Source organism: Mizuhopecten yessoensis, unplaced genomic scaffold (assembly GCF_002113885.1).
Source record: "Mizuhopecten yessoensis strain PY_sf001 unplaced genomic scaffold, ASM211388v2 scaffold7551, whole genome shotgun sequence".
Lineage (NCBI taxonomy): Eukaryota > Metazoa > Mollusca > Bivalvia > Pectinida > Pectinidae > Mizuhopecten > Mizuhopecten yessoensis.
The window spans coordinates 858757-876283 of NW_018407104.1; the positions used below are offsets into that span (position 1 = coordinate 858757).

Genomic DNA, 17527 nt, shown 5'->3' on the forward strand with positions numbered 1-17527 from the left:
CAAAGGTTTTATTCATACTGTGTACCAAGTTATTATAATGTAACCATTTATGACATGCTCCTGGTTATTGCCCCATTTCCTCACAGGTTTCCTGCGCATATAATCCAAACTGGCGCATTTCTGAATTACTACTCACTCATAATGGATAATCAGGAAGAACATGACCCAAAATCTATCCTTGCTCTTGTTGCTACACAAGAACAAAAGGACACCATATATCAACTGTTCAATCGTTATGATTGGGAATATAATGAAGTGCCCGTTCAGGATCAGGTGGAGACTTCATCAGGAAATAATCTTTCTTCAGATGTTGACAATGGAACTGATGTTGACAATGGAACTGATGTTGACAATGGAACATATGTTGACAATGGAACATATGTTGACAATGGAACTGATGTTGACAATGGAACTGATGTTAACAATGGAACTGATGTTAACAATGGAACTGATGTTGACAATGGAACTGATGTTGAACAGTTTACTGTGGAGCAGGTGTCTGATGCGGAAGAGTGTGAATATTGTCTGTGTCGTCCATGTATAACAAATGAAAGTAACAGGCAGCTGTGGTGGGAAACTGAAAATGTTGAGCAACATAAACGAAATTCTGCTCTTAGAAAAGAAAATATAAGCGATTTTGGACCAATCTTTTTCACAGAAAAGTATGGAATGACCCCAGATATACTGAAAGGAAAAAACAGGCTCTTTCTATTGACTTACGCAGGACTAAATATGTATACCACAGACGAGATTTAATGCCTAAATGCATACTGGAACTTGAGAGATTTTTGTTTCCTAATCCTCCCAATGTACCTTTTAAGGGTCACATGTGGAAATAGTGCCATTACAAATATTGTTCACTTTTTAGGTTAACAATAGTATTATCCAGAATAATTTGCATTTGGATTTATTTCTGATATGGATGAAGTATACAACACTGTACGGAAAGAGAGGTATGTAAACACCTATATATATTGCAGTGCTTGCTTGTGAGCACGTGTGTATATTGCTACTAACACTTCCGGTGTAAACACACCAGGCCTGTCAATCAATAGCCCGGAATTGTACTGCCTTGTACTTTAATGTCCATTTATACCGGTTATCACATTTTTTTTCAGAGTTGATATTGGGTATAAATAATAGCATCACTGTTATGTACACCCAAACAAAAATTTTGAAATATATTAAAATGGAAATAATCATTATTTCATGAAAACCTTCTCTGAAGTGAATGTGGCCAAACAATTGAATTTTCCTCCATGTCTCTCCGTGTCTGCTATTTATAGTCTGACCCCGGTCTTTAAGTTCAATCCCAAGGGAACTCAAGTTATCGCACGGAAACCTTGTTTCGGACGACGCAACCGACGTTGACAACGTAATACCTATTGTTCTGTAATCAGGCTTTTTGTTTTTAGAACTTTTACATTAATTTTATAAACCCGTTCTTACGTTATTCATTCATTGTGCAGTGAGAATGGATTGTGATTGAATTACTAATGAACTAATGAACCATGATTGGAGAATTTGCCAACAATCCACTGAGATGATCGAAAATAAAGATCGATTTATCTGAAATAATTTGGCTTCTAAGGAATGTGATGTTATGCGTCGGTATTGTGTAAATAACATCTGTATTTGGATGATTTATGTGAGAAGGCATGTTAAAACCATTGTTTTTTAGGACCGTCGAACAAAATGTACTGTCTGTCTCCCTCATACTTTATGACCTTTCCATACAAACAGTACAGTTCATTGTTGTAAAGTTTTGTGAAAAAAAATCCGTTCAAAACGACACAGTGTTTATGTTTATACTCTATGGAAAGCCATGCCCAAGGCAAAATGAACAGCTTAAAAAAGCGGTCCTCGGCAGTTCTTTAAACAGTTTTAATAAGCTGTAATAAACAGTTTTTAACTGTCCAAAAATACGCGACTGCTTTTTTAGCATTTAAGATGACTGCTTGTAGCTGTCAGAGAAAGCTCCTTAGCAGTTCAGGCGCTGTCAGGGTAATCATTATGGGAATCCTGTGATACTCTGTAATTTGTCTAAAGAAAGCTGACCCCTTTATTTTAAAGAATTACCCAATGGCTTATGAGGGATTATAGAAAATTTATCTAACCGTTAAAAAATACGCATACAGCTCTAAGCATCATTTTGAATAAACACCCAATTTTCGGGTTGAGAAATAATTGTTACATATATATAACTTATACCGTCACGCATGTGTCGAACGTACGGCAAAGTCCAGAATTTTTTCCCCTTATATGACTCAATGCTAATGTCTCCCTTGACAATGCCTCACTTTTGGCCATTTGTTGAGCGTTCGCCCCTGTGAGAAAGGCTTTGGGTTCTGTCCCCTGGCCAAGACATACCAAAGTCTTTAACAATGGTAGTTTCTACTCCTGCTTAACGCTCAGCAAATTAGGAGTGGGACGACTGGTTCGCCCGTTGTCAGTATAATGTGACCGGGTGGGGCGTCCTGCCGGGTGTCTTCGGCAGTATGTTTCAGTGAGGTAGCACTATAAAGTCGGCATCAGTTCCGCGCTATCACAAGGAGATAAACACGAACATATCGCAGCCTCCCAAAATACACACACATACACTACACGCATGCATCTTGCACACAGGGGAGGCCGTCCTTAAATGACCTTAGCTGTTAATAGGACGTTAAACAAAATCAAACAAACAAACAAACAAAAATGACTCAATGTACTAATATTCTTTATATAAATAGAACTTTACGAGTCGAATTCACCTCTATTTCGAATATAAGCAAGGTCTATTCGTTATGCAAACATTGAAAACTAGAAATTGTTGATAACTCTAAATCAGCCAATCAGCAAGTGTTTCATACGTTTGTAGTTCCTATCTGAAATAAGTTCCAGCTAATTACTGGGCCACTGAAAAAGTTTAATATGGAACCTATGACAGATTTTTAGATAAATAAAATGTTCAGGTATTTAACTTTTGATAAATAGATATGTAGCCATGTGTTAAAATACAATAATCAAATCATCGCGCGTAATACGTATGCATGTGCACGTGCAGCACGGACCACCCGTCCAAATCCCAGTCACCGCCGTCTCCCTACTTCACTCTGACTTTACCTCTCGATGGGAACACACGGAACCATCGAGAGTATAATCCAGTCACATTGTCTTTACTCTGGATGTTCCTGGTAAGTATTTATGTGTGTAAGTATGAAAGAGTATAATTAAAACATAATCATATCTATTTCATTTTATATTAAATAGTTTCCTTTACTATCTAAAAAATAAAGCGTTTGTTTTACTCAAGTCACCTCCATTAATGGGAATTAATTTTAGGGAAAGAGTTATCTTCCCCTTTCTTCAGCATCATCTCTACGACACTGGATCAGGCAAGTGCAAAAGAAACCTCTGTTAAATATGTTTAAAAAATCTTTTATGTTGTTGTCATCCAACATTTTTTGGGGTGTTTGGAAGGAATTTTGCACATATAATTTACTTATATTAGCGTCAATATTTGATAAAATTAAGGAAATAATTTTCATGTGATAATCTGTTGTCGGCGACCTCGTGCGGTTACCAGTCCATGACCGTTTGTTTTTCGGGGGGTGGGCCTTGTCGGTACAATAGCCCATCAAGATTTCCCAACCCCCGGTTCTCGCACCCACGGAAGGGGGTATAAATCAGTAAGGGGGATCCCATGGTTTCCAGTAGCTACTCATGCTAACAATCCCATAGGGGGCAACAATACCTAGCAGACATTTCGTGGGAAGGGTAGAGGACACAGGTCAACTGTCGTATTGATGAGGAATTATCATCGGTCAAATACTCTTCTTTTGATAAAATGCTTAATATGGTGAGCAATTTAGGTCCGGGGTTTTTGTTAACAAAGATGGATATCAAATCTGTATTCAGGCTACTTCCCATATACCCTGGAGATTTCGACTTGTTAGGATTTAAGGTGGATAACCAATTTTACATTGATAAGTTCTTGCCTATGGGGTGCTCTATTTTTTTTGAAAATTGTGCAACATTTGTACATTGGTTGGTCAAATTTCGAACAGGACTTGAGACATTGGACCACTATTTAGATGATTTTTTGTTCACTGGTAGGAGTAGGACAAATGATTGTCAGATTCTTGATTTCAAAAATTATTGAAAGTATGAAGCGTTTGAAACATCGCAATTACACCACAACTGTTGTTACAAATACTTCAGGCACTCCCTCATATTTCCCATAACTCTTTCGAACTTAAGTTGTTTAGGCTTGCATATGTGCCTGCCTTTTGTGGGTTTATGCGCATGGGCGAGTTAACTGTGGCAAAAGGACGCTCGTCTTGCTCGGTATTGCAATGCAGGGATGTCTCTATTAATGAAAATGGGGAGAGTATTTCTATGCGAATTCAGTTTCAGTAAAAAACCGAGCAGGTAGGTAAACGGACTACACTGTTAATACAGAAGGGTTCAGGTTTGTTATGTTCAGTTCAAATCCTACAGATTTTTTTTGTTAGTAAGGCCAACTCAACCGGGCCCTCTCTTATGTCACTTTGGGGGGACCCTATGACAAGGTATCAGTTTTCTACAGTGTTATGTAAGACCTTGACATTTTTTGGTAAAGCGTCTCAACGATATACATTTTGTACATCACATTCCTTTCGTATAGGGGCAGCTGCGGCTACAGCCGTTGCAGGGTATTCAGACTCGTATATTCAGACAGCCGAAAGATGGAGTTCATGGGCGTTTAAAACTTACATTCGCATGCCGGTTGTCCGTTCCATCGATCATATTAACTGTTAAAGTCTCATATTGGGAAAAATGGGTACCATATCGACTTAACTATCACATTGTAGTTGTATAATAGCCTTGGTATTTTTTCATTCGGGAAATATTCATTTGAAGTTTAAGCCTTTCAGTCTGGTTTGTTGGATCCTCGCTTGTACGGCATGGTCACTGGCGGCTTGCACTAGACCTGGGGTACCAAAATCTGACGCAGGATTGTAGACTTGGTGTCCATATCTGATGCTAGGGATATAGTGGTTTGACCCTACAGAAAATGAAGGCAAAAGTGAATGTGTTGTTTAAGGTGGGGGATACCCCATCCGTCTTGTTGATAGACTGCGGTGGAAGATTGCCATTGGTGATTTGTGGAGGTTGGCAAAAATCCATGTGTCATGGCGGTGCTCCCAACATGACACAAGTTTTCATGCTGGGATCAGTTGCCTCGCGCGGCATAGCCAATCAGTTTACCTTAAGATGCACTTTATCGCCGTTTCCGGGGTTTAGTGCACATCAATTATATTTCACAATATTTGGAATTGTTGAAAGTGAAACAATGACTTGTATATATATGTTTACAGATTGTGTGACTTTGAACAATTGATGCTTGTATGAAGTGGTGTGGCTCCACAAATGGTGTTTGAATTTATCGAGTTGTGTAGCTCCACACGTGGTGTTTGAATTTATGGAGTTGTGTGGTTCCACAAGTGGTGTTTGAATTTATGGAGTGGTGTGGCTCCACAAGTGGTATTTGAATTGATGGAGTGGTGTGGCTCCACAAGTGGTGTTTGAATTTATGGAGTGGTGTAGCTCCACAAGTGGTGTTTGAATTTATGGAGGGGTGTGGCTCCACAAGCGGGGTTTGAATTTATGGAGTGGTGTGGCTCCACAGGTGGTGTTTGAATGTATGGAGTGGTGTGACTCCACAAGTGGTGTTGGTATGGAGTGGTGTGGCTCCACAAGTAGTGTTTGACTTGTGTGTTAGGATACTAAAACATTGATGGTGTCTGCCCGTGGCGACACTCACAATAAACATAAAATATTTCAACTACAGCCGTGGCCACAAAATATGCCATAATTGAATGAATTTTAGAAATGTATGTGATGTGTATGTTATTTTTTCTGTAATGATAATCATTCGTCATATTTCATCAATTGTATATATATCCATTATTGCATAGGTTGAGCGATGTGTGAGTGATTATGTATGTTTATTCATTATATAAGTTTATGTCTGGGGGTTTTCTGTCTTGGGTCACCGTTTTTGCTCGTAAACTTCCGGGTGTCAACTTTTTGGCGCTTTGACACTCCAATATGCCACTAAACCTACCAAAAAGGTCATTTTGAGGCCTTTGCAAGGTATGTATTTATGAATCTAGACAGTTGCCACTAGTTTTGAACTTCAAATATTAAAGTTATTAGCTAAAATGTTTGGTAATAACATATAGTAAATGATTTAGTTATGTGAGTTTTTTTACCGTAAGGACTGGTTTTGTCTTTCATTACAAACCATTTTTCTAACATCATGGTCTTTACCCTCTATGCAGAAAAGGATAATATTAACCCTAGTACTGAAAGTAAGCTTTGTTTTTCGTTTACTATAAATCAAAGTACTGAAATACTGATGCAATGCCAAATATCATAGACCTAAGCCTTTCCTAAATATGAAGTCTCTTCCATATTTGGAATAGGTTGTTTAAATATTTTGACATATCTGACCTTTGTGACCTTGAAAGTTGACCAAGGTCAATCATTTTTTTCAACCGTGATAGCATATCATCTGAGCTTGTTTCAGCTCAAATATCAAGACCCTAGATTTCGTAGAACTTGAGAAGTTTCCCCAAGATGTTACCTTGAAACAGCACATTTAAATATAGCCCCCTACAAAAAGCCGAAAGTTGATCTTTGAAATAAAATATGTGTATTGGTGTCCTTCACATCATATTAGAAAATCACGTTAATTCTTAAATTCGTTTGGAATATATATATTTTTTTAGAAGTTTGAACTTTTTAAAATATTTAAACTCTATGACCTTGAAAGTTGATCAAGATAAATCAATTTTCAAATCACTAGAGCATGTTACAGATCAAATATCAATACTCTAGACATTGTAGAACTTTAGAAGATTTTTGAATGTGTTACCTTGAAATAGCACATATGATATTTGAACCCTAACTTATTCAAAAGTTGACCAGGTCAACTCATAATGTGTCCTGCGAAATATGTGCATTGGTGTCTGCCACATCATACCTGGATATAAATTGCATCTATTGGTCAATTTTATAAATATTCAAAACTATATTACACTATATTGTAAAAAAATACTGAACAACATTGCGTCTTATTTACAGGATCTCGATATTCAGTGTTCGTGTTTACAGATGTACCCGCAAAGCCCGAAATATCGACGTTTGATTGTACTTGATACAAATTTAAAGTTTAATTCATTCAATATGAATTTTAATATAGTTTGTGCATGTATAAATTTAGCAGTGTATTACATTCATATCAAATGAATAAAAAAAACGAGATTATATATGGATCTCGGCTCCCACCATAAAATTATCTATTACAATATTTGCTCCTCGTTTTCCTAGCCTGCACTATTGCCCGTTCCCATATTGGATATCCTAAATAGAAATCTTGTCCATTACCTTAAACCTTGTAATATCAAATAGTATTTGCAACTATGGAAAATAAGTTTGCATAATAATTGAATAACTATATACAAAATGCTAAAATGTTTGAAAAAAAAAAGTGCTGTCAATGACGGAAGAGAGGGCAAGGATATTTGTTGAACAAATTGATTATGTATTTAAAATAGTGATAGCAAAATTGAACCGTCCAAATGTAAGATGACTGTCTGGTTTCAATATGGGTTTTCCTATTATTCCCAAAAGTCAATATAACTAAGGACTATGGGAAACCCTCATGTGGAATTGAAGAAAATCCAGTACATTCTCAGGAAAAGCACTAACAACATTCCTCTCTCGAAATTCTAGATGGCCACTTGTCGGCCACCTATGTTTTCCTATATGTCTCAAAAATCAATATGAATAACTGGGGACCATAGAGAACCTTTATGTGAAATTTGAAGAAAAAAAAGGGGGATTTGTTTTTGAGAAATTGCGTTTACAATTTTAAGTTTCAAAATTCAAAATACCCACCTTTATTTTATGCAAGCAAACTTAATGCAAGGGGAGACGTTTATTACAAGACAATAAGAAGACGCTTATTTCCCGTTTATTGCATATTTGTTCTGGAACATGTAAAACGGTAATTTTCAGTTTAGTGTCCGATATAGCCCTGCCAGGGTTGCTGTGTTTTGGAGAAGATTTTCCTTACTGCTTGTTTGCCAATAAGTGCAATTCCTCGCCTGAAAATGAGTCTTTTTATGGGGCTTTCGTTGGATCTCCATCGGCAAAATCTTCCAAATTTCCCTCTGTATCGTCTTCGTTGAATGTGCCGAACTTCCCATCATCTTTAAACAATTCATGAGGAAAGGCTTCGTCAGAAAAACTTGCTTCACCATACCCATCCTCGTCACTATAAGATTGAGCTGGTCCAGGTGTGATATCTTGGGCAATACTGGCCAATACACACGCGGCGAATAAAGCAATAAGGAAATAGGTCTTCATATCCACGTTTGACTGTCTACAATGAAACATAAAAAACATTTCAAGACGATTTTACACGGAATAGATTATATTGTGTACATTTTACGATAGGTTTGTTGTTTTGAAGGCCCATTTTTACGTTAATACGGTAGCTGGATGTGGATTAGTATATGTTTCAAGTGACATAAAGGCCCCAACTGTAAATTGGCATAGTAAAGAAAATAAAAAAAGTGAACAAAATAATTTAAGTAAGCAAAAACAAATATCCAACGGGACTAAAACAAGTCAATTTATATCGTTGTTTCCTTTATAATAAAGACAATGTCATTCACTATGTTCACTAGCATAAACTACCTGTAGTGTTACTTATTAGCTTGATTTGGTTTAGCGTCCTGTTAAGAGCTTCATTGTAAAGCCATTTAAATACATGCGCCCGTGTTCATTATGTATGTGTACTAGGGGCGGATATGTTGATTTATTTGCCTCCTTGCGATAGCGCGGATCTGATTCCAACCTTAGAATGCCATCTCCCTGATATACAATGCCGAAGACAGCCACTACAGTATTCCACCCTGACAAAGGAGACAGAACCTATGATCTGACCTCACAGTCGCAAACACTCAACACTAAGGCCAAAAGTGAGTAATTACCTAGCATGGCACTAGGTAATAAATAGTTGTCATGAAGAAGAGAGGAAAATATTAAAAAAAAAATGTATGTTGCAATGGGGGCAGCAGGTCAACTTTTGTTCAATGTCCCCTTGGCAGAAGACAAAGAAGTTCGAGGTTTGCAAAACATTCACAGGATGAAATAGCCTACAAGCAATCTGAAACGACAGCGTATTCAACAAAAAGACACTGAAGGGGCCGCTAGGGTACTAATTACAAAGATGGGTGTGTTTTGTCCGATATATTGCCGAAAAGATGTCCGGTAGGGGCTTTTTGGTAGAAGTCAAGTAGAACAAAAACTCACAAAGTGACTTATAATTTTGCAGGAAAAAATGTAATGAAAGATTATCAGGGTAACAAATTCGTCATTTCTGGGTAAGAAGGGGTCTACTAGCTCATAGACCCCTTTAGTCTTTAAAGACCCCTCGTCTTTGTCTCTTGGTCTACGAGCCCGTAGACACCTCTTAACCCAGAGATAACTTATATTGTAAAATTAATTGCTAAATATTGAAATGTTATTTTTTTACATTTTAAAATACATTTCCGCATGCAGGCGCATCCATGATTTGGATTAACAGTCATCATACTATTCACACATGTACAAAAGTCAAGATGAAAACATGGAATCTAAAACTTGGTTTATTAGAATCCAAAGAAACAAAGTCATACAATTGATCCCAATCCTCTGTGCTTTGAAAAACACCAATGGTTGGAACATGCAGCGTGTGTCATCGTCCGATGACGACAAGTCCCCTACATCTACCTTTTTAGCAATACAAGGATCTGCAACAGACTGGGAGATATCACTTAATACATTACAGTTTGTGTTTACAATTAAAGGTTTAAGCACTCTCCTCTGATCTTTCAAAGACTTCTTTAAGAACCCTTTTCTTGTAACACATTAGCACTTTGAACTGGATTGCATGTAGCGGTACTTAGGGATCTCCACAATGTGTATTGTTTTACCCCTTGTGCATCTACACAGTTCAGCTTTGGCCCGATTCAAATTACCTTTCAGTGTTTTTTTCTTTCCTAATTTTTTTTCGCGATATATAGCTATTAGCGCGAGCCTTTACGGCCAAACAGACACAAATCTGTCTTTGGTTTACTGGTCGCGTGCACCAAAAAGCTGACGTTTCCTCTTTTCATGGCAACCATACACACTTTGTCTGCATTCCGTTTGGAATCAGCAATTCTTTATGAAAGATATTAAAAATTAAGGTTTTAGCATCGTTTGAAGATGACTGATCATTTTAAATTCCCTAATTAAACCCCATGGGTCTTCCTAGCAGTGACACCTAATAGACAACCACTTTTGTAGAGACATATTTCTATGTACGCATCTATCAACCATTACATGATTTGTTTATATATTTGTGTTATTGTTTAATATATAAATAAATATTCTTAATCAAGGATAATAGTACATGTTTGCATTCACTATATAACACTACCAGAGCCAGTTCCGTGTTATGAGACAATAACACTAGCGTAGTGATATCTCCGCAGCTCCGACTAACTACCGGATCGCTACACCCACTATGATTCAAAACATTTCACGGTTTTATGTAAGGCTTTTATAAAATGTGAAATGCATATATTGGTAAACTAATAATGGAATTTGTATTGATACTATATTTTTTTACGGGGAAAGTTTCGAAACAACATTCCGTGAGCAATACAATGAGCTGTTCTTCCTTTTGGAGAAACTCCCCGAAATTTGAATTTAAAATTGTGTTGTGAACTTTAAAATGAAGATTTAAAAAAAATGAAAAATGTTAATATAAGCATAAAACATCATCCTGTTCTGTGTCATGGTCCTATAACACGGAACAGAATGCTGCTGTTTAATTTTGAATTCTTATCGGCCCATCAACACCGAACAGGTCACTAAAGTGAATACAAGGTCGATAATCATGTTTAAGCAAATAATATCAAACGAACGAAAAGGTAAAAGAAAAACGTTAACTTGAGAAGAAGGGGGTCCATGGTTGACGAAAAGGTCAACAATGGTCCTGCCATGTGTTTGACTAAACATATTCCCCATATTGGCTACCGAGAAGCCACACCACTTATTTTGAAAAATAAGCAATACAGCGTAATGCATGTTTGCATGTCTGACAAATACCAGTTACAGTCAATTATCAACTTAACTTACCTTGTTCTGTTGCTGCTAATGCGATTCGTTGAAGATAACAACAATCAAATGCAGCGCTTGGCTTTATAAAGACGACAGAACAACGAAAATGATATGTACAAATGTCATTGGTCAACAGCAAATCAATCATATTTATTGACACGTAGGCACCGTTGTTTCCATATGTTCAGCATATAAACAGTCACGTGTCACCTTTACTAATTTAATAGACAGTTTTCATCAATTAAAATGTTTAAAAGTGTGAAACATTGTACTAATGTAACAGCTGGAAAATACAATAAATGGGTAGATCGATTTATACTAGTCCCTTTCGACATAACCATGTACTATTTTTACATTCAAGAAGAGAAGTTTATATCTTATGAAGATGAAATTGAAGAAAAAACCATTGTAACAACATCAAAGTTAAAATCTGTAAACAAACCAGTTTGGTATGGTAGCTTACCGTTTAATGGTAACTGCTGATGCAAGCTAATGATTCAATGATAAGAAGCTTGCTTTCATAGTTATTACATTACAATAAAATGCAACAGTATATTGAACAACATAAAACTGTCAGTTCTAAGAGTGAAGTTTGAGGACTTATTGTTATTACTCCGTTTCTTCTTCCGCCGTGATTTGGTTTTTAACGTCCTACTAACAGCTTAGGTCAGTTAAGGACGTGTCTCCATGTGTGAAATGTAAGCGTGCATTTGTGCTGTGATAGCGTGGTTCTGTATATCCACTTAAAGAGTGCTACCTCACCGAAATATTCTGAAGGCACCCAGCACATGTAGTATTATATCTGGTCAAATTACAATGGCAACGGGTAATCTAGCTGTTGCAGTGATGCTAAGTGATGAACGGTAAGCGAATAATAGTAGCTACAATGTGTATTGACTGTGGTATGTCCCGGCGTAGGGACAGAATTTCCAATGCTAAGACCGAAATTAAGATATCGCAATGTAGGATGTTAAGACCGTTGAAGGTAGTTAGGTAATGAGAAAAAATGCAAAAATCCCACATGGATGCAGCAGCTTTATTTTTCTTCCTTTGTGTACCCCAAAAGAAGACATCCTGATAACTCGCCTTTAACAATATGCAGTGAGTAACGATAAATGTATTCTTTTCTCAATACCCGTCCTGTAGGGATGTTATTATAAGATTGCGTCGACCTATAGTCAACTCGAGAAAAATCTCTATGATAAGGTTATACCAATCTAATTACGCGACATATCAGCAAACGGGAGCGATGAGAAAATCTAATTTAAATCAGATTGAGGTTATACAGTTGTGGAAACGCACAACGTTACACGATGTGCACCGGTGTGCGCATGGAGTGTGCACGATGTTTGCACGATGGGCGAACGATTGAAATCATGAAGATTATTGCTTGCGCACATTTGTGCGGACGATGGACGAACGTCGTGTGATGACAATCGTGGTTGGTGGAAATTGAGAAATGGTTTAACAATAACTACGGCCTCGTGTTTAACAATAAAACTTGCATTTCTATTTTCTAGCTACAGCTACCTGATCTTTCTATTTATATTTTTTGAAATTCAGAAATGGTGTTTTCGGTGGTTTTTAAACGACCCAAAACTGTTAAATAACACATACATGTATTGACACGGTCACGTATACAGGTAAACATAGCCACTTTGTACCTGTTACTGGACCGTAGTTTTCCCCACCCGGGGCACTTACGTAACTCGCCAAGGTGTGAAAATCCATTTGAAGGGATGATATAGACCAAAACGAATGCAAATAACAAATACCTAACGTCCAGTATTATGTTTTCATAACGGTTATACGGTATCACATATCAGCTCTCTTTGTAAGGCACAGGCCAGGTAAAACTCCAACGAATCATCAAAATGTTATTTACCTGTTCTGTTACCTGGGAGCTAAACCCATTCTTGAGTCTAACGGTCACTTTAATGCTGTGTAACACACATTGTAAAAATAAACATAATCCTAATTAATTTGATGAGCAATCAATATGTACAGTGTTCCTTATTCCATACGAGGGCTTCGGATTTTTTTCATTCCGTAATATTGATCAACCAATTATACCAAAATCGCACATTTGTGCGGAGAGAAGCACACAACGGGGCGAACGATTGTTAAATCGCACCATGTGTGGACGATGTGCGATGATGTGTGCACGATGTATTCATGCTATTTTTGGTGCGTTGTTCGGTCCCACAACTGAACGTTTTAAATCTCCTCGAGAAAAATAACAACAATTTTCAACTATCTGAAAGCTGTTGATCGTTAAGAAAATATGAGTCACCATTATGCCACTTTTAATATTCAAGTTGACATTTATTTTTTAACCTTTACGTTTATTTGATTTTGCATTTGATTTTGTCGACCATTTGTTGGCCCTAATGACCTCTCTTGCAGGTCTGGGATCGTGAAAAGAATACACCTGCTGTTACCTACTAAATATAACGTAAGAGGCGACTCTGGGAACATCCTCATGCTAAATTGGAACCAAACTAAATCTACTGCACCCATTGCAATATTTCAGATTATTTCCTTGCTTCTCGATATCAGCATTGAGGGTAATGGCAACAACTGGTTCACCAATTAATCAGTATAATGTGACCGGGCGAATTCCATTGATAGGTACCTTCGGCATGGTAATTCAGTCAGATAGCACTATAAAGTCGGTATATGATGCGCGCTATCACAAGTAGGCGAATATACCAACATACCCTGTCTCCAACACACATACACGCATAACAAATACACACAGAGGCGCATCCTTACATGACCGTAGCTGTTGATAGGACGTAAATCAATATCAAACTAAACTTTCTTATTGACTTTTCCAATTTATTTAGAATTTTTCAAAATGCATTTCCTTGTTGCTAACAAACTTCTAGTTCTTTTATTGTAACACTTGTGCCCTGTGGCTATTATGGACCACTGACATTATAGACACAACAGACCCAGCCAGTGACCCATTAACTGCTGCTGGGGCGTGTTATCAATAAGTGTCGACTATTAATTTAACACCCAGTTTGTAAACCATTTGAGGGGATTAGGTAGTGTTATACACAAGTGCAATTGTATGGTGTCACTAATAAAAAAATACCTACATCAATTCAACAAGTTCGTAACCATGGCGATAACCAAGTCTGTGATACTGTCTACTGTGTAACTGGCTATTGGATACTAATTTGTCTTGTGAAGTTTAGTGGTGCCCTGGACCAGAATACTTGACTGATTATCATATCTTTAGTAATACCATGCACGGATAGGGTTCCCCACACACTGCTTAAACAAAGTATACATACACATTAATTTTCCCCACTCGTATCAGTTAACCCCTTCCATTAATGCACACTCGATTTCTAGGTTTACAATTTGATGAAAATACAATTTCTTCGGTACCTTTTTTGTGTTAGAATGAATTGTTCAGAGAAGCTAAAATATTAGTTTACCCTGGTAGGGCAAAGCCACTGTTTTGAAATAGAACTGTGTCGGAGACTGTCTTTTCCTGACAAAGGGACAGCCGCAATATCTTACCTGTAAGCGCGTACTAATTACCTGTGTATCATTTGGACAGACAATGGGCTGAGTAAATTGACAGGATTAATTGCCTTCACACAGGATGTTCAAGATAAGGTACAGTCCATCAGAATCACATGTGTGACCATGAAATACCATGCCGAATGCACCTAGCAATGCATTTCGCCCGGTCACATTATACTGACCAAGGATGAACCTGTTGTTGCCATTACCCTCAATGCTGATAACGATTAAAACGATATAGCGCAAGAAATAACAACTACCATTTTAAAAGACTTCTGGGTGGTCATTGCCCATATATTCTCAGGTAGATATCATATTAAAAAAATAATGTGTCAGCGGATTTCCTCGTTGCCCTAGCAACCATCTTTAAATCCGGACAAAACTCATTGCCTTCCTCGCAGGGATGACCGTTAAACATTAATGCCAAAAGTGAGGTGTAACCAAGAAAGTCACGATCAATTTTCGTCGATCAAACGTCAACTTTTACAACATGTCGACATGACAAGACACAACTAAATGTGAGCGATTTGGTGAGGTCTGTGAACCTGCAGTGGGATGTAGCAACAGTGACGTTTCGCCTTCTTTCTTTGACAAGGGCCTGTACCGTGTGACGTTGGGAAAATATCACACACAAAAAAAAAAAAAATGATTTAAGGAAAACATCACACACAGAAAGCATGATTTAAGGAAAACATCACACACAGAAAGGATGATTTAAGGAAAACATCTCACACAGAAAGGACGATTTTGAAACAATAATATTACACACAGCAAGCATGAATGAAATTATCAAAATGAAGGAGCAGAATTTAAGTAGGACAGTGAACATATATAAGGCCCCAAAGTTACCTTTTAAAGTGACAATTTAGTGAAGTAAGGTTTTTTATAACCTTTTCACAAAATCCCTTATCATAATATAGTTTGATACTCCTTATGAACAATTCATGTCGAGAAATTGACAAAAAGCAATGTTTTCTTGGCGTTTTTAATCAGTAATGTGGAAATCCTTAACTGTACAGCCGTACGTTTAAGCGGCAGCTGTCGGTGAATTTCTAGCTAACAAAAATGTCTTTCCAGCAAAGGAGAGAACGTAAACCCTCGCTTTATTTTCCTAGCCTCACTGAAATACAAGTACATACATTTATTCTGAATCAAAATCATCCCCCAACAGCAACAAAAACATCGTTATAAATGAGTGATCTATTTTACGTTTTGCCATGTACTGTGTAAATTCAAGAATGCGTTGTATGTAAACTCAGACAGCGACAGTGTGTTGTTGTCGACAGCGTAGTGCTGTATATGTTACCGTTTTCCTGAAAGGCCCGGATATTGCGCTATTTTGGTCGTAGCTATTTTTATCCCTGGCTTTCCCAAAAGATGAAATTGACCATACTAGACGTTGGCTTCAGGTCATGTCATTAACAACTACGAACACTTTCGTTAGGAGATATATATTTTCAGTATCGACTCGATGTTCAGGTTGTCATTTGACTAAATAGCCCCTTTAATCACTAGTAGTGTGGACATTAAATCCCTGGCATACTCTATCTTCTTAGTCTTTGGATACACAACCTGTGATTGGCTGTACGAGTCCAAATGGCCGAGCGCAAAAATATGCCCATTAACCGCCTTTTTCAAGGGATAAAATCGTTTCATCACTACTCGGGATGCTTATTTATTTCCCATTCCACAATTCCATCTTTGCGTATTGCAAAGTTATCTTCTCTTGGGAGCAGGTATTGATGGTTACGTCATTGGTTTGTGTGAGAAAATTACGTCGCTTTCTCAAAAACTGATGACGTTACTCTCACAAACAAGTGACGTAACAATCAATCCCTGCTCCCAAGAGAAGATAACTCTGCAATACGCAAAGACGGAATATCCACTGCATTCAAAAGCGATAGTTTGTACATGTTTCAGCAAAGCTTATATAGTATTTGCTATAAAGAAACGTATTTTACATAAAAAAGCATGACATAGGTGTTGTGAATGCATTTGCACGTCAATGTTGCTAAATGAACCAAGCATATGGTTAACAGATAGAAAAGAAACTATCAGAGGAATGACAAAGTTAATCAACCTAAAACCATATTTGGAAAGAGCAGAGAAAGTAAAAGTGTCAAGCCTGTGAAATAACTCTTGGATCCCGAGTTTTTGCCTCATGCCAAACAAAAGATCGTCACATGCAGACAAACAGCAATGCCTTAATCTGATTATGACGTCATTACAATTATGGTGAATATGGAGTTTTCAGTATGTTACTTGTGTATATCGTATATGTGGAGTTGGCAGAATATTTCACTACACTACAATGCATTATTGACAAATGTGCATACATTAATGACGAACATCAGGTGATGTTAAAGAGAAAGTGGTTATAGTTAAACAAAGGAAACAATTGAACTTAAAATATCGATTTTGTTTCTCTTTAATTACACCTGTGCATTAATGATATGTAAACGAACGATTGCTAGATAAAACCATTAAGGTACACATGTTACTTGGTTTTCCATCATGGTATGCCTGTCTAAGCACGTCCTTATCATGCCTACTCTGATGTTAATATCAGGTGAGAAAATTCGAATCACCATTCATCTGTGGCCTCTCCTTTAACAATTCGCCATCTTGGATTTTGACATTTCCAACTTGTTATCGGTATTTTAAAAGATATCTTTGTCAATTTTATACGTAGGTTTTAATTAAGGAATGATCAGAAAACTAAGATTGCTGCCAGACAGTATCATAGATTGTCCCATTAAAGTTTGCTACCACTATTCACTAGGAAGTTTTGCTTAAG

The 17527-nt window shown here is 37.2% G+C and overlaps 1 long non-coding RNA gene across 1 annotated transcript; it reads right to left on the reverse strand.

Annotated features, from left to right (window-relative positions):
• Positions 1-7989: 7989 nt before the first annotated feature.
• LOC110453964 lies at positions 7990-11292 on the reverse strand. The gene is made up of 2 exons (XR_002463324.1): positions 11206-11292; positions 7990-8416 (listed from the first exon to the last, which is right to left on the reverse strand). It is a non-coding gene; the product is annotated as an uncharacterized LOC110453964 (long non-coding RNA).
• Between the last annotated feature and the right edge of the window lie 6235 nt (positions 11293-17527).